Source organism: Balaenoptera physalus, assembly GCF_965194825.1.
Source record: "Balaenoptera physalus genome assembly, chromosome: 1".
Lineage (NCBI taxonomy): Eukaryota > Metazoa > Chordata > Mammalia > Artiodactyla > Balaenopteridae > Balaenoptera > Balaenoptera physalus.
The window spans coordinates 13,568,065-13,595,472 of record NC_138882.1 but is presented as its reverse complement, the minus strand read 5'-3'; the positions used below and the strand labels follow the sequence as shown (position 1 = coordinate 13,595,472).

At 34.6% G+C, this 27,408-nt stretch overlaps 1 long non-coding RNA gene across 1 annotated transcript; it reads left to right on the top strand.

Moving 5' to 3' along the window:
• LOC309644690 lies at window positions 1–26,878 on the top strand. Its single transcript, XR_014254557.1, has 2 exons — window positions 1–8,087; window positions 8,432–26,878. It is a non-coding gene; the product is annotated as an uncharacterized lncRNA (long non-coding RNA).
• Window positions 26,879–27,408: the final 530 nt, after the last annotated feature.

The window sequence follows — 27,408 nt, the reverse complement described above, 5'->3', positions numbered from 1 at the left end:
GTCAGTAATATACATGAGTGCACTTATTTAGATACACAATAGAATAAAAGAAAATCATATACTATCCTTGAAACTGATAGTAAACTGTCTTCCCACCTTAGAGTCCAAGCCATGGTAATATTGAAAAGTTTTGTGGTCAAACAATATCCATTGAGTATAAATTCTCAAATTTGCAGGATATACTCTGCACGTTTCACCATCTCTTTGTAACTTAAATTTACGAGGGATTTTAATATTACCTTTTTAAAAATCTACTTTAAGTTATGTTGTATTAAAGCTACCTGTTCTAATCTATATGTACATTATTTTACATTTACTAAAAGTTGCTAGTAAAAAGATTTTTTTCTTCCAGGAAAGAATTTAAATTGGACTATTAGTTTCACACATATCTGTGATTCTTACAAAATGTCTGATCTTATGCTTAAACGTTATGTTTGTATTCTTTCCTCTTTTTTTCAGGATATAGATTTAATTGCTTTTTGTATTTGGATATTTTTATTTTTTCGGTCTTCTATTCGTTACTCTGTCTTGGTCGTAAGTTCAATTTAAAAGGATGTTTTCTCCTATAAGTTCTACCCTTCATTTTAAAGTTTTTTCTTTTTTCCTATTCAGAACTCTTATTTCAACCTATTTATCACTCCATCCAGAAGTACTCTGGATTATTTATTTCTGAATCATTGCACTATTTCCACTAATATCAAAAATAGCTGGGCTTTAATTCATGCTTGTTCTGCTCTGAATCACCAGAGGTGATTAGCATAGCCTCTTTAGCAAGAAGAAAAGCCATAGAGACCTTTAGAGTCACTGGAATTGAAGGTCCTGCAAATGATAATTATCCAGTGTTTAAACAACTAAAATCATTTCCAAATGGCCTATCTTGAATGAAATTCATAGAACACATTAATAAATTATTGAACCAAATCAAATTTTAGTGTGCCATTTTTCTTATTTTTAACAGTAGAGTTCTCATAATTTGACTCAACATGGTTGAATAAAATGTTAAATATTATTTTCCCCCAAAAAAGTGAATGTTTTTTTTTTACTGCTGAAGGAGTCCAAGCAACATGCAGAATGAAGTGTCAAACTACCATTGACGTAAGTGCTCACAAAATATGGCTGATCATGGTGAAAGACTGAAACCATTTCCACTAAGATCAGGAACAAGACAAGGTTGCCCACCCTCACCACTATTATTCAACATACTTTTGGAAGTTTTAGCCATAGCAATCAGAGAAGAAAAAGAAATAAAAGGAATCCAAATCAGAAAAGAAGAAGTAAAGCTGTCACTGTTTGCAGATGACATGATACTATACATAGAGAATCCTAAAGATGCTACCAGAAAACTACTAGAGCTAATCAATGAATTCGGTAAAGTAGCAGGGTAAAAAATGCACAGAAATCTCTTGCATTCCTATACACTAATGATGAAAAATCTGAAAGTGAAATTAAGAAAACGCTCCCATTTACCATTGCAACAAAAAGAATAAAATACCTAGGAATAAACCTACCGAAGGAGACAAAAGACCTGCATGTAGAAAATTATAAGACACTGATGAAAGAAGTTAAAGATGATACAAATAGATGGAGAGCTATACCATGTTCTTGGATTGGAAGAATCAACATTGTGAAAATGACTATACTACCAAAAGCGATCTACACATTCAATGCAATCCCTATCAAACTACCACTGGCATTTTTCACAGAACTAGAACAAAAATTGCACAATTTGTATGGAAACAAAAAAGACCCCAAATAGCCAAAGCAATCTTGAGAAAGAAAAACGGAGGTGGAGGAATCAGGCTCCTGGACTTCAGACTATACTACAAAGCTACAGTAATCAAGACAGTATGGTACTGGCACAAAAACAGAAATATGGATCAATGGAACAGGATAGAGGGCCCAGAGATAAACCCATGCACATATGGTCACCTTATCTTTGATAAAGGAGGCAAGAATATACAATGGAGAAAAGACAGCCTCTTCAATAAGTGGTGCTGGGAAAACTAGACAGCTACATGTAAAAGAATGAAATTAGAAGACTCCCTAACACCATACACAAAAATAAACTCAAAATGGATTAAAGACCTAAATGTAAGGCCAGGCACTATTAAACTCTTAGAGGAAAACATAGGCAGAACACTCTATGACATAAATCACAGCAAGATCCTTTTGGACCCACCTCCTAGGGAAAGGGAAATAAAAACAAAAATAAACAAATGGGGCCTAATGAAACTTAAAATCTTTTGCACAGCAAAGGAAACCATAAACAAGATGAAAAGACAACCCTCAGAATGGGAGAAAATATTTGCAAATGAAACAACTGACAAAGGATTAATCTCCAAAATTTACAAGCACCTCATGCAGCTCAATATCAAAAAAACAAACAACCCAATCCAAAAATGGGCAGAAGATCTAAATAGACATTTCTCCAAAGAAGATATACAGATTGCCAACAAACACATGAAAGAATGCTCAACATCATTAATCATTAGAGAAATGCAAATCAAAACTACAATGAGATATAATCTCACACCAGTCAGAATGTCCATCATCAAAAAATCTAGAAACAATAAATGCTGGAGAGGGTGTGGAGAAACGGGAACCCTCTTGCACTGTTGGTGGGAATGTAAATTTATACAGCCACTATGGAGAACAGTAAAAAAAAAACTAAAAATAGAACTACCATACGACCCAGCAATCCCACTACTGGGCATATACCCTGAGAAAACCATAATTCAAAAAGAGTCATGTACCACAATGTTCATTGCAACTCTATTTACAATAGCCAGGACATGGAAGCAACCTAAGTGTCCATCAACAGATGAATGGATAAAGAAGATGTGGCACACATGTACAATGGAATATTTCTCAGCCATAAAAAGGAATGAAAAGAGTTATTTGTAGTGAGGTGGATGGACCTAGAGTCTGTCATACAGAGTGAAGTAAGTCAGAAAGAGAAAAACAAATACCGTATGCTAACACATATATATGGAATCTTAAAAAAAAAAAAATGATCATGAAGAACCTAGGGGCAAGAGTGGAATAAAGGCACAGACCTACTAGAGAATGGACTTGAGGACACGGGGAGGGGGAAGGGTCAGCTGGGACAAAGTGAGAGAGTGGCATGGACATATATACACTAACAAATATAAAACCGATAGCTAGTGGGAAGCAGCCGCATAGCACAGGGAGATCAGCTCGGTGCTTTGTGACCACCTAGAGGGGTGGGATGGGGGGGTACGAGGGAGAGTGACACAAGAAGGAAGAGATATGGGGATGTATGTATATGTATAACTGATTCACTTCGTTATAAAGCAGAAACTAACACACCATTGTAAAGCAATTATACTCCAATAAAGATGTTAAAAAATAATAATAAATAAATTTTAAAAATATATCGCTGATCATGCTGATAGTTCTTAAGATAACCAACCTAGGAGGAGAATTGTTGAAAATTGACATCCTTGTCACTTGTAAGATAAACCTATCTGAAAAGAGGGAAGAAATAAAAAGTGATTACCGAGCTCGACAACCCATTTCCTGTCTCAGGGTCTCACTTTGTCTTTTACAGGATATTTTCACTTTATGTTTCTTTGTCTGATGCAAAAAAGATTCTGTTCAAGGTAGTGCTAGACAATTAAATGTACATTTTTAGAAGAGACAATAGGTTCTCACTGTGGAAATCTGGAAATTTTTAACTAACTGATCTGCTATTTAAAATGACTTCTTAATCCCTTAAAATGGGGCAAGAGAGTTTAAATTTAGATGGGCAGTTTTGAGAAACAGTGCATAAAATATAGACAGTTAAATAGGAGCCATGATTCTGTACCTCAAAAAGAGTGAATTCGTTTATTATTTTGAAATTGTATTATTATTGTGTTAACTAAAGTAGATGTCAGGTGCTTCAGTTTTAATGACTCGTAATGCCTGGCCTTTCTCTACCTAGAACTCACTGTTAATCCCTTCCTGTATGCTGTAGGCAGAATAATGACCTCCCCCCCTCCTCAAATGTTCACGTCTTAATCCCTAGAATTTGTGAATATGTTATGTTACATGGTGAGGGGGAATTAAGGCTTCAGATGGAATTAAGTTTGCTAATAAAATGACTTTGAAATAGGGAGATTATCCTGGATTTTCCTGGTTAGCACAACATTATCACAAGGGTTCTTATAAAGGCTAGAGAAAGGTAGAAGAATCAGTGTCAGAGTGATGAGATGTGAGGAAGCCTGGACCAGCCATTGCTGGTTTGGTTCATGACTCCATTCACTGGTTCATGTATGATACACACATTGGTAAGATTAACATGAGGTTTTCCTACAGCACTACCAAAAGGACTCCTACTCATTCCCCAACATTAAGGATTCCCAGTTTTGTTCACTTTATCCAAGTTTGGAGAAATTTAAAAAGCCAAGAGGCAGAGATTTCAATGACACCCTTGACCTGTAATCTCTTGGGGATTTTATGCAAATTAATCAAGATAAAGATTGACAAATGGGCCAGGAGTCCTCAGCTTAATTCCTTACTGAGGAACCAAAGCCTTCTGCACAAGGTCACAAGATTTTAATTTTTATTACTTTTATTTTTATTCATTTTAACTTTAGTATTTTATTTCTGAAATTTTATTTTTTCAAATATCCTTGCCTATATTTAATAGTCTTTTAATGCCTTGCTTCTGTTTTTTATTACCTCCATTATTTTTTAACTTTTTAATTATGATAAGCATAAATATATCCTATAACTGATAGTTCCAATATAGGGATTCTTCATGAGTCTGATTCTGTTGTTTGATTATCTTCAGACTCTCAGTCATATTTCCTTCTTCTTGATTTTTCATAGACTAAGTTGCTGAAGTCGTATTCACTGTTATTTTACATGTTACTATAAGATTTGTTTTTAGGCTAAATTTATTGATAGAGAGCCCTTTTTGGTTCTGTGAGACACGTGAAGGCACTAAGCCACTTGGTACTAAAGTCATATCTAAGTTTGTAATTACTTACACCATAATATGTAATACAAATCAAATCCTATGTGAAAACCAGCTGGAGTTATGAATTCTCAGAAGTGTCACATCTCCTAAAGGAGGACTATAAGTTAGTTTATCTTTCATTGAAGGTATAGATCTTTGGGAATTCAGTTTTATGCTTGGTCACTCTGCACTAAAGCCGTCCTCCATATTGCATGCTCAGGTGCTTGTAGATTGTTTCCTGTGGATGGCCATCATCAAAAAGTCTAAAAACAATAAATGCTGGAGAGGGTGTGGAGAAAAGGGAACCCTCCTACACTGTTGGTGGGAATGTAAATTAGTAGAGCCACTGTGGAGAACAGTATGGAGGTTCCTTAAAAAACTAAAAATAGAGCTACTGTGTGCTCCTGCAATCCCACTCCTGGGCATATATCCAGAGAAGACCATAATGCAAAAAGATACAAGCACAGCAGTGTTTATTGCAGCATTATTCACAATAGCCAAGACATGGAAACAACCTAAATGTCCATCGACAAATGAATGGATAAAGATGTGGTATATATATATACAATGGAATATTACTCAGCCATAAAAAAGAATGAAATAATGCCATTTGCAGCAACATAGATAGACCTAAAGAATATCATACTAAGTGAAGTAAGCCAGACAAAGACAAACATCATATGTTATCACTTATATGTGGAACCTAAAAAATTGATACAAATGAACTTATATACAAAACAGAAATAGACCCACAGACATAGAAAACAAACTTATGGTTTGTTATGGTACCAAAGGGGAAAGCCGGGGGGTAGGGATAAATTAGGAGTTTGAGATTAACATACATACTAATATATATAAAATAGATAACCAACAAGGACCTACTGTACAGCACAGGGAACTATAGTCAATATTTTGTAATAACCTATAAGGGAAAAGAATCTGAAAAAGAATATATATATACACATTATATATATTATATGTATATACATATATAACTGAATCACTTTGCTGTATACCTGAAACTAACACAACATTGTAAATCAACTATACTTCAATAAAAATAAGTAAATAAAATCAAAAGGTAAGACTGTAAAAAAACAAACATAAACAAACAAACAAAAAGTAAACCTCTGAATTCCTTGAGATCTTCAAATCCCCTCATAGTAGGTGTTGGCTTTGGCTCACTTGCATTCTCTATTTGTCTTCATCCTACTCTTTTGGTCTCATAATTTCCCCTCCTTTCTTGCAAGTCCATTTACATATTTCAAAGTATATGCATTGCTATATTTATCAAGTATTTAAGTATTTTGTAGGAGATAGGTTTGCAGGATAAATAGTCTATATGTTTGTGGGAAATTTTGTCAGCTATATTTTGCAGAGTAAAAAAACGTGTTTAATTTAGTAACTTAAAAAATAGGCCATTTGTATATCTCAGGATTCCATGGGTCAGTAGTTTGCCCTTGGCTCCCCCAGGAAGTTCTAAGGGGTTCTTGTGATATATCAATGGTCCCAAGATCAGCAAGAGAGAGCAAACCCAAATGAACAAGAATTTTTAAGCCATTCCTTCCATCATATTAACTATTATCCCATTAGTCAAAGCAAGTCACATGGTCAAGTGCAGATTCAGCAGTTAATTAAAAAGACTCCACCCTTTTTATGAGGATCTACAGTGTCATATTCAAAAAGTACCAACAAAGTAAGAGGAGGGGAAATTAATGGCTATATTTGCAATATACGACAAAAAGAATTTCCTTATTATTTGTGTCATTTTCCTTTTTATGTGACATTTATGCCATCCTTTTTAATTTTTAAAATAGTCATTATTAGTCACTTAATGGTCTTGAAATATTAATATATGTGTCTGAATCTAAAGCTTTATAAGGATAGGTGAATAACATTATCATTGTATTACTATTATAATTAAGGGAATGCTTAAATATGTTTGTATTTATGTAACTTTTAACTGAAAAATATATTTTTAAATATTCATAAGATTCTGTTCTCATAATTTGTTAGATTAGAAACCCTGAAAAGTATAATACTGCTTAAGAAAATAAATATATATTATAGACTTTAATGAAAATAAAGGAAATGATTAATGCAAAATTCAGCATAGACATTATTTATAAAAAAGCAAAGGAAAAAAAAGGTTGCAGTCAGGGATAGATCCAAAGAGATTTCAAATTAGTGATAATATTACTTCTCTTAAACTGGGAAGGGGTTATCTGGAAAGCCCATTGTGTGTTTTATGATAAAGTATAACACTGCAGCATTGTGCAACAGTAAGATATTGATTTTGTTCTCAATAAGTGTGACTAAATCAAATGGGTAGCCATGTTTAAAAGTTGAATTATTGTCCTCTAATTCAAACCACATACAGAAAACAATTCCAGTAAGATTGTTGATATTGAAACCAAGCAGGACCCTGCAGGCCTTCCTGCGAACAAACCCCTCTCTCCCCCCCCATGTCCCCCATCTCTTGTTTGTAGAAAAGCTTTAGCCTCCTAGGCCTTTCCTGAATTCCAAAAAGCAAATTTAATTAGAGAAATGAGAAAATGTAGACACAGTGGAAAACAAGACAAATAATAATAGTTTAGCCATAAAACAAAGTCAAGGATTTTTAGTTCCTCCTCAAAGGCTATATATAATATACTGAGCCACATCCACTAGTTATTTTGCAGATACTAAAACTTCCACCAGGTGGAGGACCTTAACTCATGCTGACCATTAACACATGACCCCTAGACTGGCTGGAGCCTGAAGATTAATAATGCTGACTCCTGACCTCACGTGGTTACCTCACCACCCACCAATCAGAATTATGCACAAGCTAAACACATACCCCATGACCCTCTCCCTCACTTTGTCTTTAAAAACCCTTTCTTAAAAGCCAGGAGGGTATTCAGAATCTTTTGAGCATGAGCTGCTTATTCTCCTTGCTTGGCCCTGCAATAAACTCTGTGCTTTCTTTCTCTACAACCTGGTGTCAATAGATTGGCTTTGCTACATGTCAGGCAAGCTGACATGAACAAGTTTGGTTCAGAAACAATATAAGTGTTAAAAGAAAAGTAATAGTATTGCTAAAACAAATGTGAAAAATATTTTCATGACCTTTAGGTAGGTACATTTTTTTTTTTTTTTTTTTTTTTTAAAAGAAATTCACGTTCTTTTTTTATTTATTTATTTATTTATTTATGACCGTGTTGAGTCTTCGTTTCTATGCGAGGGCTTTCTCTAGTTGCGGCAAGTGGAGACCACTCTTCATCGCGGTGCGCGGGCCTCTCACCATCGCGGCCTCTCTTGTTGCGGAGCACAGGCTCCAGACGCGCAGGCTCAGTAATTGTGGCTCACGGGCCCAGCTGCTCCGTGGCATGTGGGATCTTCCCAGACCAGGGCTCGAACCTGTGTCCCCTGCATTGGCAGGCAGATTCTCAACCACTGCGCCACCAGGGAAGCCCAAGGTAGGTACATTTTAAAATAACTTAATTGACAATTATTCACCTTCAATTATTTTTAATGTTTAAATAATTATTATAAATGAAATTTGTTTTATTTTGCTTTAATGTCCATGAATAGATTTCCTGATGGTATCTTACTAATATTTACACATTTGGGGGAGTTACTAAATGATAGTTTGTAAAGGGCTGGGTAGAATGATATGGTAGAGCTTTCAAAATTGCAAGGAAATTTTAAGAAGCCTAAAAATAAATTCTATAGGAAAAGAAATTGTATTATGTAATAGTACTGCTGTATGTATCTAAAAAAGGGAGAGTTTAGTGGTCAAGCAGAACAAAAAATATATAGGATAGTTGGCGACACTAAACTCAAATTGTGGTTCTGTAATTTCTAGAACCAAAATACTTGATGACTTCAGCAATGTTTATGTCATCTTTACACAATTAGAAACTACATTCATCTTATCAAACTGTATTAGTGTCTTATCGCTGCAGTTAACAATTGCCACAAAATTTGTGACTTAAAATAACATAAATTTATTCTTTTACAGTTTCGGAAGCCAGAAGCCAGAAATCATCCACCAGGCTAAAATCAAGGTGTTGGCAGGTTGGTTTCCCCTGGAACTCTATAGGGAAAATGTATTTCCTTGCCTTTTCCACCTCCTAGAGGCCACATGCATTCCATTGTCTTGTGGCTCCGTCCTCCATCTTAAAAGTACATCACTCTAATCTCTGGTTCCATCATCACATCAGCTTGTCTTCTGGCTCTGACTCCTCTTGAGTCCTCTTATAAAGATTGCTGTGACTATATCAGCCCACCCCGATAATCCAGGATAATTCTAGGTAACCCATCCAAAGAACTATAATTACACATGAAAAGTCCCTTTTGCCGTAAAAGGTAACATTTAGGTTCACAAAACCAAGGATTAGGACACGGACATGTTTGTGGCAGTTGGTGTGTGGAGGTCGGAGCATTATTCAGCCTACCACACCAACAATCAATCAGTCTGCGTATTGCAAATGGAAAACTGAGAAGTATTTTGTGCGTGTATGTTGGGTTTTAGTCCAACATTAGTCTTAGTCAATATCAGTGAGTTTCAGCATCTTCATCTCAACAGACAATATTTTTATGAAATTTCTGAAAGTGTCATTAAAGCTTGTGAAGTAACTTAGTATATGAACACAGGAATAATTATGTAAGAATAAATAATATTTTTAATATAATTTCTCTTCAGTGCTGAGAGCTCATAGATTACCTGCTCCCTTCTCGAAACTGGCTAGAAATAGCTCAAAAGTAATAAAATGGAAAACAAATAAGAAAATGTCAATGGTAATGGCAAGGGAATGAAGGATTTGGTTACGAATAGGTCATAAAATTGGTGTTATTCACTCTCACTAAGATAGTGATTCCAAAAGTAGCATCCATAAACCCATTATTTAATTTAAAGCATTTAAAGTCATAATTCAATTTAGAAAGCCTTTCAGGATCTTAGAAAGAGTGCTGAGGTCTGAAGAAGTTGTTAACATCAATGCCGGCTGAGAAATGTAAGGAAAGAAAATTACAATCAGTATTCAGGATTCAGTGATTTCACTAACAAGTCCATACTAAATTTAACTACATTTCCAAAGCATTCTAATTACAGGTCTTAACAGAAAAATCTAACATGTCAGAAAATAAGTTTCTGGAGACAATAAAAGAAGAACCTAGGAATAAATATAAAATAGCTAAATTTTCAGGACCCGTGTTTGAACAATTATAAAATCCTATTTCAAGATTTGAAAATACTTAAATAGAAGGAAAGCAGAATCATTTAGGATTGGAAAACTGATTCATAAAGATTTCATCTCCCTAAATTAACCTATAAATTCAAAAATACTTTAATTAAAACTATTATGGGATCTTTGAAAGTTGAGGAAAATATGACCAAAATTCATCTAGACAATGAAAAGGTAAGAAGAGATTGGACAAATACTTCAAAGTGACAGAGTGACATTTTCCTACCAGATATTTACACATAATGTCCTGCATGCTGTACATTTGCAGAAATAGAATGACAAGTCATAGTAAAAAGAAATTCAAACCATATTCAGGAATACATGGAAATTTAGCCCATAATAAAGTGTAATTTCAAACCAATAGGGTTATAGATTACCTAATACCTGTAGTGCAATTAAGAGAAAAGCAATACACAGCCTCATCACTCACACTAAAATATATTCCATCTTGATCAAATATTTAAATGTTATTAAGCTACAAAATTGTAACAGGAATGAATGTTTATATAAATGTATAGAGAAACTCATTTTTATGCAAATAAAAAAACCAAAACCAAGGACAAATAATGTGATTGTATAAACATGTATAGTTTCTTATATCACATAAATGTAGAGAGATATATTTTAAATAATAAACTCTAATGGGATATACTTCCAACATTTATAACAAATTGCTGATATCTAGAATGTGATTAGATAATGTCAAAATTTCTTAGATTTAGTAATCTTTTGTATTTTTTTCCATCTGAAGAGTAATAGACTAGATTGGTGATTTATTTCTGAGTTGATTTGATTTGTCCAATGGAGAATAACTGTATTCAACCTTCATTGCAAATCTCATCATGACAGTAATTAATATATTGGAAATGCATCATTGAGCTAGCCTGTCAAAAAAATTACCTTAAAGTATTTCATGTATTAATGGGCAGGAGGGTCTGGGAAACATTTTATGACTCATAGAAAGGCAAGAGCAGCAAAGTGCAGCAAACTCAAAGGGAATCAAGTGTTCTGCAGTTAAACAACACTTGAGCACTCAATAGTATTTATTTAATTAAATTTAATTAAATTCAAATTACGATGATTCCCTTGTTTGAAAGCTCAGAAAATATTAACTGTGGACAAGTTGAATTTTAATAATTATAACAAGTGTATGTAAAATAACTATTTTGGAAGATAAATAATTTCAAAGAAATTTCATTGGTAATCCTACCTTATGAGAATTTCAAGAATATTTTTTCCACTGCTTTGCAGTAATAATTATAATAATGTCTGCTAAACATCCATCCTGAAGTTATCTCTGACCTATCCAAAAATAAAACCTTGGTTATTAATTATGACTATAAACAAGAATTCTATAAATTATGTGATCACATAATAAATTTTAGTCTAATTAAAATTGATTTTAAATAAATTAACTATTTTAATTAATTCAGATTATTTAATTAGCTAAATTAATATAAATGCAATCTGAACAAAGACTGCCAGATAAAGATACAGAACACTGAATATTTCAAGGACATAAGATTCCACGGTTGTACTTTACAGCCAGTACCCACCACCCCAAATTAACCGCTCGTCCATCTTCTATCAGCATAGATTATGTTTTCTTGTATTTTACACATATATTGAATCACATATTTTTTGTATATCGTTTCCTTTTGCCATTTTTATGTCTGTGAAATATGATTGCATATACTAGTATTTTTCGATTGCTGTAAAACATTCCATTATTTTAATATGTTATAACTAATTTATCCTATTTACTGTTCATGAACATTTTGGTTAGTTCTGGCTTTGGGTAGCTGTGAACAGTTTTCTTTGTTTCTTTTTTTGTTTGTTTCTGTTTTTTTTTATTTTCTTTGCACATATACCCTCCGTTGCCTTGCATACTTATGTATATAGAAATAGAATTGCTGGGTTATGGAATAAAAGGTGTGTCATTTTATTAATAATGAGAAATGGTTTTAATACAGCCAAGCATTCCAAGGTGATTTTACAATTATTCCTTCCTATGGAAAATGTTAAATTTCATTCATTTTCATTGAAACTGGGTATTTTTAGTTCTTTAATTTTCTCTGCTCTATAGGTTTCTAGTGGTAACTCATTGTGGTTTTAATCTGCATATCCGTGATATCTGATGATATAGAGCAAATGCTATTTATGTTTTTGTCTATTTGGTTATCTTTTACAAAGTGCTTGTTCACTTTTGCCATTTTTTTCCAGTTGGTTTTTTCTTTGATTTTTTTCACTCATTTATTTGTGGAGTTTAATTATACATTCCAGGTGTGAATTGTATGTCAGAAATACGCTCTGTATCAGATATCATGAACACTTTCTCCTATTCTGTGACTTTCCATGTTCACTCTCTACATGGTGTTTTTGAACAATGTAAGTTCTTCATTTTAATTAAGTTCAGTTAATCAAGTCAAATTTGATGCTTTGTTGAATCTTGTTAAAGAAATCTTCACAAGGTGATATAAAATTCTGTGATTTATGTGCAAAATTGTGTAGATTTGTTTTTCCCTGTGCCTCCCCACTAAGCAAAACTATAAACCCTGGAAATGCAATAGACAACTAAAAGAGAAATCTGAAAAGCTGGATAAGAGAGGTGAACAGGTTTGAGACACCGAGACCAGAGGAACAGCACCACAGCAGGGCATCTTGTGTTCTTCTCTCCTCAAAATGGAAACACCATCCAGGTCCAGTGTTTTCTGACTCCTGACAGAAGGCAGCTTAGATAATGGAATCATTCCATTTCTATTCATTCCATTCCAGGATCAAATCTGAGTCCCTCTGACAACATTAGGTGTGCCTGGTCTATTTGACACCATGGCAAGAGGAATTAATTGTGACCCCCCACTAACAATGAGTAGCCAGGAAAGACTCTCTGCTTCCTTTCTTATTGAGATATGCAAAGGCCGGTGGGCCAAGAAGGCACCAGAGGTAGCTACAGTGAATGGCCTGGGCTAGAAAGCCTCTTTGTTCCTGCCATTCTGACTCTCTCCTCTTCTGCTCAGGACATAGCACCAGGAAATCTGTGTGTGTGTCAGTGGGTGAACCTGGAGGGAGATCCCACCATTGCCATCCCCCACTTAGAGACACCCTGTCACCCAACCTAGGCAAACCTCTATTGTCCCTTCAGGCAGCATCAGCAAGGACCAGTGGGAGCCACATGGCACCAGATAAGCCAAGTAGACCAAAATAGCACTATAAAGATTCTAAAAATTAAACTGCCATTGCACCCACAGTTCCCAAACTAGGCCAAGACTAACAAGCTGAACCTAAGCAGGGTGACTATCTGCTAACATAAAATATTTAAATAGAACTAAGGGAGTCTTAACATAATAGATCAGACATCTAAGATACGATTTTTAAAAATCATGTCATAAAAAGAAACAAGAAAATCACAACTTGAATAAGAAAAGACAGTCAACTGACACCAACATCATGATGAATCAGATGTTGCCATTTTTTGACAAGGATTTTTAAAGCAGGGTCTGAGCAGACTTTAGAAAACTGACACTCTATATAAAATATCAATGAGAAATTCTCAAATTTCTCCCATATGTTTACTTTATTTAATCACTTAAAAACTAAAATATATATTGAAATCCTTATCTATCTGCCCCAAACAATGAATATTATAAATTACCATTTTCTTTGTTATAAAACTAAAAATAGAAAGTTAAATGTGTATGATTTCTGGAATATTTTGCTCCATAAAATTTAGCAGTGCAAGTGCACTGCACAAAAATTTTGAATGTTACAATTTAATTTTTGTTTCCACATATAAGAAAATTAACTTAAATAAAACAAATTAAAAGAAAATTCTATAAGTATTGATATCCCTAGTTAGTAAGTATTTACTAACTGACTAAATAAATGCTTCTGTGATGCTCTCATTATGCTCACGTTATGGAAATGCCTTGTTTTTGTTTGGTGAAGCATAACACATGTCCTTGAATGTGATTTCAATGCTATTTTTACTGATTATTTTTGCATTTAATTTCATCTACTTGTGCAAACATTTGGGTATGCTATCTCATTTTTCTTAACTGCTACACTAATCCTGGTTAATCCTAAAATATAACACAGGTCTTTTTCCATGGGTTTATTAACATGCCGAGATGTATCAGTTCAATACGTAGCCTTGTATTTTTAACACCTACTGTTGTCATACTTTCTTAGTCTCATTTAACACATGCATCTCTAAATTCTCATATGAACTCCAACTATCCTTTTTTGTTTCCTACTTTTTCCCTGCATAAATCTCTCCCTTTGTCACAGTGCTCTTTTTGTTGTTGTTGTTCATTTGCACAGAGCCTTCATCTATAAGGTTACATAACATATATAGGTTATATACATATGTAGGTTACTACCTATGCGAGGTTATATAGTATAGTTGTTAGAAGTATGGGCTCTTAAAGTTGGCTAGACTCCCTGCATTTAAATCCCAGTTTTATCTCTATGAACTTTGGAAAGTTTATTAACCCCCTCGGTTTCCTCATCTATTTAAAAAAAAAAAAAAAAGGGGGCAGTAATATGCCTGCCTTGGAGACAAAATAGGTAAAAAATTTGGATCACTGTCTAACAAATAATGGGTGATCAATATGCAGTGGACCCTTGAACAACATGTGTTTGAACTGTGTGGGTCCAATCATGTGCAGATTTTTTTCAATATACAGTACTACACGATCTGTGGTTGGCTGAATCCGTGGATACAGAACCACAGATATGGAGGACTAACAATGGGACTTGAGCATCTGCTGGTTTTGGTACCACTTGTTGTTCAGGGGTCAACTGTATCAGTAACTATTATTCTTCAGAATTAACTGGTGTACACATGGCTGTGGTATATCAATCTGGAATGATAATCAACACTTTGCCTTTCTTCATGGCTGACTCATTTCAAATTCAAAACATCCATATAAAATTATTATTCTTCCAGCCCCTCCTGTAGACTTGAAATTTCTATCATTGACACATACATATGACTAGAGTTTTGTAATTATAATTTGAATAATCATACTCATTTGAACCATGTACCCATTCAGTCAGAAAATCTTGACAGTCATCTTTTATTCTTATATCTGTCATTCCATGAAAAGAAACTAGTGATCATTCCCTGAGTAAATATGTCCATAACATATGTATGTAACATATTCCAATTTTACACGAAAAAAGAAAATCACCATAATTCCCATCATCCAAAGTTATCCACTCATAATATGTACAGGTAGAGCTGTATTAATTTGGATTCATAAAAACATATACTTTTTCACTTTGTTTCCAAAAATATTTGTGAACTGCTCATAAAACTCACTATATTGTGTCACTTTTTACATGCCAATATTGTGGAACTGCTCTATACCATTGGTCCCCAACATTTTCGGCACCAAGGACCGGTTTCGTGGAAGACAGTTTTCCCACGGATGGGCATGGGGAGATGGTTCAGGCGGTAATGCGAGCGATGGGGAGTGATGTGGAGCGGCAGATGAAGCTTCGCTTTCTTGCCCGCCACTCACCTCCTGCTGTGCAGCCCAGTTCCTAACAGGCCGCGGACCGATAGCAGTCCGTGGCCCCGGGGGTTGGGGACCCCTGCTATACAATATGGCTATTGAAGTGTATATTTAAATTAGCGATAATCAAATAAAATAAAATTAATTTTCTCACTCTCACTAGCTGTATTTTAAGTGTTCAACAGACACATGCAACTATATTATTGGAGAGAATAGATATAGAACATTTTTTTTCATAAAATGTTCTATTAGATTCTATGATGTTTGTGGGAGAAGGGCAGCTCTCAACCAGGAGATTGACAAGCCTTTCCTACCATTCAGCTGGACTCTATGGTAGCTTTATGGGCACATGGCTCAAAAAGATGTGGATATTTAATGGAATAGCAAATTTTATATTTTGCCAATTTTTTTTTTAAATTAATTAATTAATTTATTTATTTATTTTTAGCTGTGTTGGGTCTTCGTTTCTGTGCGAGGGCTTTCTCTAGTTGGGGCGAGCGGGGGCCACTCTTCATTGTGGTGCGCGGGCCTCTCACTATCGTGGCCTCTCTTGTTGCGGAGCACAGGCTCCAGACGCGCAGGCTCAGTAGTTGTGGCTCACGGGCCCAGTCGCTCCGCAGCATGTGGGATCTTCCCAGACCAGGGCTCGAACCCGTGTCCCCTGCATTGGCAGGCAGATTCTCAACCACTGCGCCAGCAGGGAAGCCCCTATATTTTGCCAATTTTAAAACCCTTAATAATACTTTGGATGAAAGCATTTAATGAATGCTTAATCCTTTTTGTAACAGAAAACTAAAAGAGTAAATATCATTATTATTAGGTTTACAGAATTGGATTTAAAATGTTTCAAATATATAATGCTGGATAAAATAAAAGCTTTAAAATTTAGTAATGATTATTAAAAACCTTTAATATATGTTTTAAAACAAGATTACATGGTAGTAGATGAGAGATATGATTAACAACAAAACAGTGGAAAATGATGTCAGGATCCAGTGGTATCAGTTGTTGGAAAGATTAATGAGTCAGTCATTTAAAGCAGATGCTACAGACATAATCTTGTTTGCATTAATGTAGTGTAAACAACATCACAGAAAATAATCACCTAACAGCAATCCATGTGGTGTAAAACAACCCCAAGAGGATTTTGCATGTTAATAGAAAACATGCTATTTATCTTTAAAGCATTGAACTTCACACAGTCCAGAGTTCATAGTAAACACTCCACAAAAATTTTGAACTTCAATCCTAAAGAGCATTTAGGGTAACAGTGCAAATTAAACAGATGAGAAATACACATCACACAGACACTCAAAATAACTACACACTTGCAAGACACAGTTCAAGGCAAGGTGTGAAAAATGTTTAAATACTTAGCTACCATCCCTTCCTTCCCTCCTTCCTGCCTTCCTTCCTTCCTTCCTTCCTTCCTTCCTTCCTTCCTTCCTTCCTTCCTTCCGTCCTTCCTTCCTTCCCTCCACACATACTCATTGGTTATTGTGTCAATACAGCCATGGAGATAGGCATGACCTGTGAGAAGGAGAGTAGATTAACCCTATGTTGTTTCAAATTGCAAAGCTCAGAATATTTCAATTATAAATGAGGAAGAGCTAAATAATAATGGACCAAGCTGCTTGTTGTCTCTTGAATTGCAATGTCTTTTGGTGTATGTCTTTTGTAAGATTTTTAAAGGCCTCAAATATAACCTTATATTAACGTTGTATAGTTTGGTAAAACTTTCATTACTAGTGACATATCAAAGTCTAATTTTAATGCATAGTTTACCTAGCACTCGTTTTCATTGTAAATATTGGTGTTACTTAGTATATCTTCACTGTGAATTTGATCCTTTAGCATTTTAAAGATTTATATTAACATACATTGTTTAATAATTTCCAGCTGCACTTAAATGTCTCTGATAGAAAATTGGGATCCCTGATAAACTGATTTTTGTTAACTCTGCATATGTATTTTTTATTTCCTCTTTTTTTCAATCTTCTAAATGCCTTTATTTTAGATCTGTTCCTTTTATATAATTTAAAGTCATATTTTATTTTGTTATTAAATCAGATAGGCATTTTTCTTTAAAAATGTGAGTTTAGTCCACGCTCACACCCATATGTAACTATGATAGATATGTGTAATACTATTTCTGTATCTCATATTATTATTGTTTTATGTTATAATTTCTAGTTCTCTTTGTTCTTTAAATGTTTTACATTGTATTTCCTTTTCTTAATTATGTGATTTTATTATAAATTTAAAATTAGAAAGGCTTGTATTATAAATTAGCTATATTTTATTAGAAAGTCTCTGTAAGTTTAGACATTATCCAGTAATTCTTTATTATGAACATAAATTTATATATTTCTTCTCTCTTGACTTGTCCCCCTGATTTTATTTAATTGTACAATTATTCTTTGTTTTACCTTCATGTTCTTAGGTATAATTAAAACTTTTTGATTCCTCATTTTTAAATGAACCACTTATTGAGGTACAACATACATGCTGAACAATACACAAAGCATAAATATGCACCAAGTGTACACATTAGTGTAAATACCACTTGGAATCACTACATCTCTAACTATGGTTTTAATGTAATATTTTGAAATGATCATTATTAAGAGTTTGTAAAGTGATGTTAAAAGGAGCAGTGTGAAATATACAACTGAAGTCAAGATTGAAAACATTTTTTTGCATTAAGTTTTCTATCAACCAGCTATGCAGGCTTCCTAGACTCTGCTCCGAGGCTTGCCTCTCCAGATACTAGAACTTGGCTATGCCTATGAATGCTTGAGGGAGCATGAGATCAATGATAATTATTTGTTTTTAAAATAAAATACCCTAGAATATTCTCTTATGCTAATTAGGACAATTAAATAAAACAGATAAAACTGATAACTTTGGAAAGGTGGTCAAGAACCTATGTTCACAGTATGATTAAAAGAAAATTATGCCCTCTCAGTACCACTCTGTTTGATATTATAATCAGTAATTGTTTTAATAAATTAATTCCATTCTGCATGGTAAAACTATATTTTGAATTAAAATTATACACTCTAATAATTTAATAAGTATTAAATAATCTAGAATAACTTCAAAATATATACAATGAATTGGTGACCTCAAACTCTCTATAGAAACTGGTTGTGTTTAAAAATAAAAATGAAAAACAATAAGTAAAAAGCTTTTCACAAAACGCCCACATTAATACCTAACAGAAGAGAGAATAAAAATAATGTGCCTATCACCACTTCCATAAATAAGTTGGAGAAAGCATATATAATTTAATGCAGTTTTTTCTCTCTTTATAAAATTAATTCATTTTTATTTATTTATTTATTTTTGGCTGTGTTGGGTCTTCGTTGCTATTCACAGGCTTTCTCTAGTTGAGGTGAGCGGGGGCTACTCTTTGTTGCAGCGTGTAGGCCTCTCATTGCAGTGGCTTCTCTTGTTGCAGAGCACGGGCTCTAGGGCACACGGGCTTCAGTAGTTGTGGCACGTGGGCTCAGTAGTTGTGGCTCACGGGCTCTAGAACGCAGGCTCAGCAGTTGTGGCACACAGGCTTAGTTGCTCCGTGGCATGTGAGATCTTCCTGGACCAGGGCTCGAACCCGTGTCTCCTGGATTGGCAGGTGGATTCTTAACCACTGCGCCACCAGGGAAGCCCCTATAAAATTAATTTATTAACTCTTCTTGAGATAACTTTGATTTTCTTGTTTCTTTTTATTCTCTAATTAATATAATAACTTCACCTAGAATGAACTCATTGAATATTAGTTGCTTTGGGTGTGTTCAAAATTTAAATTATGCACGTAAGAAGCAGATTTTAAAATATTTGTTGAAATGAATGCATCTTTTACTCAATTTCAGTCAGAAATATATTGGTATAGGCACTAGTGGTTAGCATCTCAGAATGACCCTAACAATTCTTTGAGTAATTACCTAATTGTTTTCTTTCACTCACTAGACTCTAATGCCAATGCAAGCTGTAGATCATTTCCTTACCAATGATTGTGCCTGGCACAGAAAAGTTTTCATATTTTGGTATGAATTAAAATGTAGACATAAGAGTATCTAAATTAATCAACTTCTGATTATCCACGCCTAAATGATGAAGACTGAGGATTGAAGATGTTCTCCAAACAACCAGTCTTCAGTATGATCAACAGTGATCAATTGTCTCTGCCCCATTACTCTCATGGCCAGACTTCCCTCCACTCTCTCTGTGCATCAATTATAACCAACAGCTACTCCCATGATAAACTTTGCCTTTATGTGCTGATGTGTTCTTAAAATAACATGAATAATCAAGAGTTGACTGGCAGCATAAAGTGAACTTGACAATTTATTCAAGAATATCAAGTAAATGTGTTTAATCCATTAGGAAAAAAATCTTACCTCATTCTTTTGAAGTACTTTCTCTCACACTCTTTCCAGTATTCATCTATGTCTTCATGATAAATTACATCAAAGATGGCTTCTTTTGGTAATTTTCTTCCCTCTAATAGTAGAACTGTCTCTTTTTTGTAAAATCAGTCACTCTGTCACAGTAATTTTATCATTTTCTGTTCTCCTATATTATAAACAAAAGTAATAAAGAAAATCACTCTTCAATTATTGCCCTCCAAATTATGATTTGTTTAAGCAAATCACTCAACTTGGTCTTTTTTATCAGTATCTTATTACATCAGATTCTTTAATAGTCACATATATTATTATTATAACTGGATCACATGTATTACTGTTTCTGCTTAAAATAATTTTTCCCAGGGAGGGAAATAAATACTGCCTGTGATACACCAATGAATAAGAGAAAGACCCTGATCTCATAAAGCTTACATTTATGTATAGAATTATTGTTATAAATATTCTATGAAGAAAACATAAAATAGGCTAAAAGGAAAGTGTGATGGTTATTTATTTACGTAGCATGATGAAGTAAGTACTTTCTGATGATGTGAAGAATAAGTGTAACCTGAATGAAATGAGAGTGAGAGCCATATGGTAGCAGAAGAGAAAGAGTTAGAGATTGCTTTTAAAGTGACAGAAACAGATTAGAGCCCAAAGTAAAAGCTCAATATGCGTTAGAAGAACTTCCATCAGACCCACATCTCTGAGTGTGCAATTGAATGCTAGAAAAGAAGTGTGTAAGTAAGGAGGAGGAAATCAATGCTAGAAAGCTCTTAAATTCTGGCTGAAAGTCCTCCTGCTTTGGCAAAACAAAAGTAGTTTTAGACATTGACGAAGTCGTTTCTTTGGGAATTTAAATCAATCTTAGCTTGCAGTCTATTTTGTTTTGGCTCTAAAAATTCATTTGTTTCCTTTATTCGCTCAGTGATTTGTGTTTCCCTTTTGTTGATCTGTGTTTGTTTTCTTTACTGAAGCTTGAACAGTTAAGCCTGTTGCCTGAGAATACATTCATATCACGTTTACCATGGACTCAACTCAGGTATGTTTAGCTCAAAATGAATTCCAAAATGTTAAAAAGGTTAGGGGGGGTTAGGACTTATTGATCTTTAGCTGATGGATTTTACAATGGCCAGTTAGGAATTGTGATATATATCTGGCTATATTTCAGAATCCTTAAAAGTTTTTCAAAAGGAGAGGGAAGTTGAAAATCATTGCTGAGGAGGCAGCACACATTGTCTGCTGCAAATTGGTCCTCATTTGTTATTCTGCCATGTGAAAAGGTGATAGAGATACTCCTACTACATTGCCCTGGGTTCAGGATTTTGTTGATTCATGTTAAGACCTTGATGATTGGGCCCTCAGGATGCATTCATTGCACACATACTTGCAGTCAATGTCTGTAGAAATGTGTGTCTTTTTTAGCTTTCTAAAAAACTTTGCCCAAATTTCACTATCTATCTATGACAGATTTTTTTTTTGATAATTTGTATAGTTGTAACTGTCTTTTCACTGAGGCTGAAATTTCTTCTCTGATTTTCCTTTTTTTGTTTTTTAATTGACTTTAGGGAAAAGAGCAGGAATAGCTATGCTTTTAATGACTTATCTTTATCTGAAGATTTTTTTCTCATTTTTAACTCTACTCTGAAAATACTGATATCAAAATATCTGAGTTTTTCATTTCAACATAATTAGCTTTGGCTCAGTTCATATAATGCTAATAATCTTTCTTTACTGTTGACATTGGCTGATCATTTATCAACACATGAAATTATACAACAGGCAAATATGGATAAATGAAGAGAACAATTAGTGTCATTTTCTTGAGTATGTCAAATGTACATTTTCCTGTACTGCCAAAAGAACGTCATGGCATCTGTCCTCAGCCAGCCATTTCCTCCAACTATGATTATTCTCTGTCATAGTTACACAATGATTCATCTCAATATAAAAAAAGGTATTACAAAAGAGAAGAAAATTTCACTTTGGGAATCTACTTTGGTGTTAACCCAGAGAGAACAAATCCGTATAGTCGATTACAATAGACTTTCTGGGGTTGGGCTCAGACTTCTCAGTATAAGGTGGGCTGAAAAGAAGATACATGAATGTAAACACATAAAGTTCATTTCTGACTGTGAAACTGTCAAATGCAATATTAATGATTTAGCCTTTGGATATAGTATATTTTTTCTTACTAAAAATAACTTTATCTTTTGCTTTAGGCAAATGTAAATACTAATGGGAGAGGATTAAAATTAACTTTCTAGCACTGAAGTCTGAAATGATTGATCAATCTAGACTAAAGCATGTACGTGCCCTAAAAACTTTTACTGTACTTTAAAGTATAAAAATAGTATGTTTTACTTTCCTAGTTATGTATCATCTTTATAATCTTCTCACCCTCTTTATTTTAAGTTATTTAGGCAAAAAAGTTAATTATAAGTATTATATATGCCATGGATATACTGACAATAAAAATACTAATGTAGCCTACTACCTGGATTCACTGAGCTCATATTATAGTGAGAGAGACAATAAGATAAATAAAAAAATTCAACACAGTGCAATGACAGATGTCTTAATGGCTTCTTCAGGATGATTAAGATAAAATCACGTGTTCTTAGTATAGTGTCAGTTATTAGTGTATTCTTAAACTTAAATAAGCAATTAGAAATTTCAATAAATGTACAATGGCATATTTTACACATCTTATTTTAAAACCTAATTTCTTCCATTCTCTTTTAAAGACCCCCAAATTAGTAAACAGAAGCCTTAACTGAGGTAGTTATTTGCAGAGTGTTCCTTAATTGTCATAGCTTACACTTATGCAGATAAGGCAAGGCATAAATATTACAATTACTACTTATTTAAAGTACAAGGACAAAAACTCAAAGGTTTGAAACTAATTTATGCTACAGGCAGCACATCTCGAATATAAAGCAAAAGAATGTTGCTGAACTTGCTGAACTGTTGTCGATCACTCGTCTCTGCCTTGGTTTTAATACTTGGTATTCATGGACTTTTCTGATGAATTGAAGAATCTTTCTGTGAGTTTTTTATGAAAGAAAAAATATCATATTCCCCCAGGCCTGAAAGCCCCAGAGATCTGGTAACAGCAGGGGAGGTGGTACATACGTACAATCCAGGTCTCCCAGCCATAGCAACGTCTGGGGCAACAGGCAGCAGTTGCACTGGGGCCTGGGACCCTGTCCTCCAGCTGCTAAGGTGCTCTGCTTGCCACTCTGGCCTTCTACCTGCCCCCTGTGCAGTGGCAGAGCCTTGCAACACCGGGCACTAGAGAGACGCCCACATGACCCTGTCTTCACCCCACTGTTTCCCTCCCCTGTGACAGCAGAGATTGTGACATAGGAAATCCCAGAGGCAGCTGGAGAGCCTACCATCCCAGTGCCCCAGGCAACAAGGTCAGCGACCTTGGCAGCAGTAAGACACCAAAACCCGTGGAGGCAAAAGAAGCTATGAAGAGGCGATGGGGCAACACCTCTGACAGAGACGGGTGGAGGGTGGAAAGTGCAGACTCTCAAAACTAGAGGCAGTTCCGATAAGAGAAACCAAAATCTTCTGCTATAGCGACACCTACTGGAATGCAAAAGAAAGGCCTCATTTGAAAAGACACATCTGATAAAGGACTATTATCCGAAATATGCAAAGAACCCTTAAAGCTCAGCAACAAGAAAACAAGCCAATTACTAAATGAGCCAAAGACCTTAACAGATGCCTCACCAAAGAAGATATACAGATGGCAAATAAGTATACGAAAAGATGCTTCACATCATATGTCATCAGGGAAACACAAATAAAAACAACAGTGAAATATACCTATACACCTATTAGAATGGCCAAATTCCAGAACAACATGAAATGCTAGCAAGGATGTGGAGCAATAGGAACTCTCATTCATTGTCCATACCTATGAAATATACAACATGAAGAATGAACCCTAATGTAAGCAATAGAGTTTGAGTGATTATGATGTGTCAATGTACATTCATCAGTTATACCAAATGTACCACTGTGGTGGAGGATGTTGATAATGGGGGAGGCTGTGCATGTGTGGGCACAGGGGCTAATGGGAAATATCTGTACCTTTCAATTTTGCTGTGAAACTAAAACTTCTAAAAAATTAATCTTTAAAAAGTTATCAAATTTGTTAATTGATTTTATTATTAATAAGATATAACTTCCTTTGTGTTTTTATTGGACAGTTATATTTGCATATACATAAGTAATATATTTATACATTTTTACCATTATCATAAGATATTCTATGTTTTTAAGATTTTAAGAGATTGTTATATAAGAATATTAACATTTTACATGTTTATGAAGAGTATATTTTTCCATGTGTTTTATATTGTCTTTTTTTTTTTTTTTAATTTATTTATGGCTGTGTTGGGTCTTCGTTTCTGTGCGAGGGCTTTCTCTAGTTGTGGCAAGCGGGGTCCACCCTTCATCGTGGTGTGCGGCCCTCTCACTATGGCGGCCTCTCTTGTTGCGGGGCACAGGCTCCAGACGCGCAGGCTCAGTAATTGTGGCTCACGAGCCCAACTGCTCCGCGGCATGTGGGATCTTCCCAGACTAGGGCTCGAACCCGTGTCCCCTGCATTGGCAGGCAGATTCTCAACCACTGCGCCACCAGGGAAGCCCCTGTCATTCTTAATATATACATAATTTAATGTTTTGTGTCTGAGCTTTATCTTCTTTATTTTGCTTTTGTGTTTAGGAAGATTAGATTGATTTTCTATGCCTGCAGAACAAATTTTCCCAAAATTTCATGTATTATTAAAACAAATATTTATTAGCTCATACTTTCTATACTCAGGAACCTGGATATGGCTTAGCTAGGTCCTATGGCCCTGAGTCTCACAAAGCTGCAGTTAAGGTATCAGTCAAGACTGCAATCATCTTGAGGGTCAACTGGGAGAACTTCTTCCAAGATCATCCAAGTGACTGTTGACAGTTCCTCATACGTTGTTTGACTGAGGACCTCAGTTTCTCACTGGCAGGAGCCCTCTCATAGGATCACTCACCGCATGTCAGCTGATGTCCATTAGAGGAAGCATGTAAGAGGACAAGAGTGAGCAAGAGATAGCAAGTGATTTAAGTCACAGTATTTTGGTAACTTGATATCTCATCACTTTTATTGTTCTGCTTAGAAGCAATGCAAAGTATAGCACACATTCAAGAAGAAAGCGATTCACACACCCACCCCCGGTGGCAAAGATCATTGGGAGTTATTTTAGAAGCTGCCACATAGACCTTTCACAAATCTTATAACAATTATTTTGTATGTACGTGTATGACATTCTTTTTTATTTATTTATTTATTTATTTATTTATTTATTTATTTATTTATTTATTTATTTTTGGCTGTGTTGGGTCTTCGTTTCTGTGCGAGGGCTTTCTCTAGTTGCGGCGAGCAGGGGCCACTCTTCATCGCGGTGCACGGGCCTCTCACTATCGCGGCCTCTCTTGTTGCGGAGCACAGGCTCCAGACGCGCAGGCTCAGTAGTTGTGGCTCACGGATCTAGCTGCTCCGCGGCATGTGGGATCTTCCCAGACCAGGGCTCGAACCCGTGTGCCCTGCATTGGCAGGCGGATTCTTAACCACTGTGCCACCAGGGAAACGCCGACATTCTTTTTTGACTTTTGGTTTTTTGCGAGATTTTAAAATTTAATTTGTTACATGTTTTTGCTAAGGTATTTTGGTATGAATATAAAATTTACAAGTATATCAAATAATGGAATAAGCTTTAATAATCACTGTCACAAAATAAAGCTTTTCCTATTAACTTGACTCAGTTTACTATAAGCTTTTTCTTTTTGTGTGTGCAATGTTGTATATTCTAATTCACGAAATTTATTTTCCTTTGTTATTAAAATTACAAGTGGAATTATTAACACTGAGTAGATGAATATTCAATTATGGATTTTGCTTTACTGAAGTCTTTCAGGTGTACTTTGTTCACGTCCCTCAAAGCTGTCCTATCTAAGTTTTATAACTATTAGGGTCAGAATCATTCAAACTATGTAAAAGCCTGGAAAGGAGAATTATTTTTTTAACTAAGCATAAATGTGAAAGCTAAAATTTAAGATGATTATTTTAGACAAAAGGGATTGATTTAAGGCTATATCCTTGTCACACATACCATATCCTTAAGTTAAGACTATATGGCATTTCTAATTTTTTTTATATTTGAATGAAGATATAAGTATAAAGGCAATTTTAAATAATGATTCCTCTGTCTTCACGCTGATATAGATCGTCTGAATATTCATTTCTAATTACCCACAGAAAGAAGGCATGTTTTTAAACTATCAAAATTGGACTTTTTTTTTCCTTTAAATTTACAGAATACATTGTTGTAAGAACATGTATCATTCCTCTGTTTTTATGATTTTTTAATGTCAGCTATTTGGTTTAAGTCCTGGATCCCAGACAATATTTTCCCTCGTCCTAAAAATAATACTTTATTGAATAATCTCAAAATCATATTCTTGATGTTTATTTAAAAACTACAAAATTGTCATACCTAACTATGACAATTTATACATTTTAAAAAAAAAAACTCTTACCATAATAGATTAATTATTGAGTTCACTAAAAATATCCTTCTATCTCATGATACACAGATGTCAAATATCATGTAATAAAATACTCTTTTAACCTATGTATCAGTAAAACCAGTTGAAGGCTTCAAGGCCACGAGAAATCATCTCATCAGCATATAAGAGTTCATGAAGGAAGTGCCAAGACATCAGGATCTCTGTAACATTCATCTTCTAATTTACTTTGGTCCCATCAGTAGACTTGGTATACTCAAGAATCATATATTTTTAACTTTCAAAATGACACTCCAAAGGAAATTGGTGAGTGGATACACAATGTAGTTTATGAAGATTTTCATACATAGTCTTAGGAAAATTATTTTTGGTTTATTTGGATTACTCCTCAACTGAAAAATAAGAAACAAAGAAATAGAATTATCATCTTTGGCCAAGGATACATCCTTAGACATTCTGTTATTTAGTAATAGTTTTGCAGACTTAACATTTTGGTGAACTTTTAGGTTAACAGAGAATTTTTCGTTTTTAAAGCTAATGTTAAACTCTGTATATTTCATTCTAGGCAAACCCAAAAGGCTTTCACCCAAAAGAAAAGGTGACATTTCCACTTTGTACAGTCTGCTAAAAATGTCACACAAACTAGAGTTTTAATCCATGTTGGTGGGTCATGCACAGATTGATTTTAAATGTAGCAT